At 41.8% G+C, this 3,529-nt stretch overlaps 1 pseudogene; it reads left to right on the forward strand.

Moving 5' to 3' along the window:
• The first annotated feature begins 222 nt into the window (after positions 1 to 222).
• Positions 223 to 713, forward strand: LOC119284068 (annotated as a pseudogene).
• Positions 714 to 3,529: the final 2,816 nt, after the last annotated feature.

Genomic DNA, 3,529 nt, shown 5'->3' on the forward strand with positions numbered 1-3,529 from the left:
TGGATATTTCCCTTACTATATGTACAATTGACTATTAAGAATGGTCCATTGATACAGCCGGTCAAATATGGAATCAAATCGAAAAATCCCGCAAAAAAGGAATCAAATCGAAAAATTTATGAAATTAATTGTCCAACAACTCACACCTTATATATACATATATATACTAGACACCTGAGGCTGAGACGTGGGCAGACTGAATCCACGAGCAAAACTGACAATATGGTTTCCTTCTCCTCTTCCTCTACTAGCGTGATCACCGTCCTCTTGCTGCTCTTGCCCGTCCTCCTTGCGCCGCCGGCGAGTGCCGTCCCTGTACTTGCCGCATGCAAGACCGTCGGCGGCGGGAGCACCTACTTCGACGTCACGTTCTGCCTGGAGGCCCTAGGCTCGGTCGGCGGAGGCGGCCTCTACCGAGACCTCGCCGCCGCTGCCGTGGGCCTCCTCGCTACCAACGCCACCAGCACGGAGGCCAAGATCGGCCGTCTGCTTGGGGAGAGCAGCGTGAAGATTAAGGCGGGGGACGCGGCACTGCAGCGGTCAAGGGCGGGAAGTTCGTCGGTGCGACGGCGATCCTGGAGAAGGCAGCGGCCGCAGCGAAGGAGTGCGAGGACGGGTTCAGGAAGAGCAACGAGGCTTCGCCGCTGACGGCGGAGGACGAGGACGCGTTCAAGCTCGCAAAGCTCGGCGTCGCGTTGCTCCGTTTCGCTTGAGAGCGCGGGATGAATATTGTTGTTTTGAATAAAATGAAATTTTTTATATACTATAATACGGAGTATCTTTCTAGTTGTAATCCTCGTGCTCTGTGATCTCTGATCTTCGTGTTTGTTAGATCAGCGTTGTGTGTCGAGAGGCCAAGGTCCGATGTGATGCTATCCGCTGTCGGGCAGTCGGGTAACAAAAATAAATCTCCTTCAAGTTTAGAACCTTCTCCGAACTGTGAAACGAATTATCGACTGACCTATACCAACAACCAAAAGCATACAACAGTAATAAATTAGTCAGACGACCAGAAAAGGGTAGCGCACAAGTGCTATCCAAATGAGACTAGTCTAGCATTTTATTTGAGATAGTATTTTCAGCACCCGGGTGCCCCTACACCCTTTATAAAAAGTAAATTCAAAACAAATTAAAAAAAATCAAAAAAATCTGAAACTTTGGGACATCGAACATCATGAAACTTTGGATGATCTTGCAAAGTTTTAGCTAAAAATAGCATTCGAAGAGCACTCAAATAAAAAAACAAAATCATGTTTCAAAGTTTATGTACATTTTTTAGCAGTGATTTTGTTTTTTCCGGTGAGGGCTCCACGAAGGTTATTTATTGCTGAAACTTTGCAGGAACATCAAACCTTTGATAATCTTTGATCTCTGAAAGTTTCAGATTTTATTGATTTTTTTCTAATTTTATATGAATTTACTGTTCATGAGAGTGTAGGGGCACCCGGGAGCTGTTAGACATTTCTCATTTTATAAAGGAGTAACGTTTGTTGGACAGGAATCAATGCATAATTGTACTTTTTTTGTAGTTATCCAGCAACATTTCCCCACGTTTGTGTACCCATATAAGTTATTGTTTGATCTTTACCCAGGCATACCCACGCTTGGCATAAAACTCGATCTCTACATGAATGTGTTGGACGAAACACGTATGTCTGCTACTATCATTTGAGTAGTCCATAAATAAGAGAGGGGGTAATGGTGCTAGCTAGCGGGATGGAGATACAAGAGAAGGACAAAATAATAGTGTGTGAAGAACATAATGGAATAAGAGGCACCGAGAATGAGAGGGTGGTAAACATTATGAAACATCGTGCTCTGATGGCTGTCCCATACGAAGTTCTTATTCATCACACTGCTAAAATCAACTACATACCCTCAAGCCTTTTATCATCAAGGATACCAATACTACCCTTCCAATTGTAACACTCCCATCTACACCATAAGGAGTACCGAAGGTCTTGATCGAATAGGCATCCACTACCACAAAACTGGCTACAAGTGCCCGTTTTCCGGTAGTGCATGTTGAACCAAGAGAATCCCACTAGTTACTTAGCTATAGCTAGTGAGCACTTGCCTCGATCTTGCCGGAACATAGTAAGATTATGTACAAGGTGGACCTGCAAGTTGTTTTCTCGGCCCAACTCATACGTTATCTTCTTACCACTACTTGTATCTTCTTGTCTTCTCACAAGGTAAGAATCACCACCAACAATAGGAGCCCTCATGTATTTAGAAACATGTCATGCTGTTGCTTTTCTTCTTCATATTAGGAGCCATATACACATATAATCGCAATGACAAAGTCTTATGTCTGTTTATATACTTGTTCATTATAATACAAAATATTATAATACCAGTTAATTCTTTCTAATACAAAATGTTCACTCCAGTAAAAATACCACATTTTTGTTGCCTGGGGGGATTTTGCTTTGTCCATACTTGTTCATTTTCAATTCCTGTGGTTTCTCTCGTGGGGCCCACCATGGACCCTTCATATCTTCAGTTTTTTTTGCGCTACCTTCAAACCACCAACTCCCGGCAAAATTGCCCCACTGAGGTCAAGTTTGTCGAAAGTAACCATTATGTTTTCTGGTAAACGTGCCAATTTGTGTGCCTCGATCTAACTTATCAAAGTTGGACCTGCACGAAGAGAGCTTGACGCTCAACTGAAACCAATCATGAAGTTCTTCTATAATCGGGCATTTGCATTTCCCATTGATTTTTCAATAAAATTCTTACTACGAGATAGCTAAAGGACATGTTGAAAGGAGAAGAAAAATAACGCTCCCAAAACTGAGAGTTCAATTGAAGTCCGGACAAAGATAGCCTGCCCTGCCCATTTTGTCATTTAGCCAATCAATCATGGGCCGTCTCCATAGTAGATTCGGTTTGAGTGTTCCGGAGGATGTGGACGGATATATTCGTCGCCCCGGCCACATTGTCCCAGGCACTCCAGCGCGACAGCATTACCCCAGGCCATCCAGCACGTACCCTCGAGAAACTTGTGAATCTAGAATAGATACAAACTAATATATACTAGTCGTCAATCCGTGCATTCATACAGGTTAGTTGATAAAATTATGAGTGTATCAATTTTTCATATTATTAAGATAATATAATGTTGTTGGAGTTTATATAACCAATATCTAACAAGTTGGCACCACAGCTGCCGGTTACCAGCTCGTCAGAAGTTTGAGAATACCAATTTTCATATACAAATTGTCTTAATTTAAATATACTACCAGAGGAATCATCCGACTACAAAACTTTTATTGCAAGTAGACATGTATTTTTCATGTTTTATACAACACTTAGGAACCGTTAAAGATATTTTGGACATATTAAATTGAATCTAGCAAAATATAAAAAATGGACATGTGATCTCTGGATATTTAACAACCTTCTGGACAATAATTTTTTGACCATGGAAATATTCTCTCTAGATCCTGAAGGTCGATCAAGTGCGATGAAGTATCACAGATCTCCCTTGGACGTGTACATTACGAATATCATTTTAAAGGAGATA

The sequence above is a fragment of the Triticum dicoccoides genome, chromosome 4A (assembly GCF_002162155.2).
Source record: "Triticum dicoccoides isolate Atlit2015 ecotype Zavitan chromosome 4A, WEW_v2.0, whole genome shotgun sequence".
Classification (NCBI taxonomy): Eukaryota; Viridiplantae; Streptophyta; class Magnoliopsida; order Poales; family Poaceae; genus Triticum; species Triticum dicoccoides.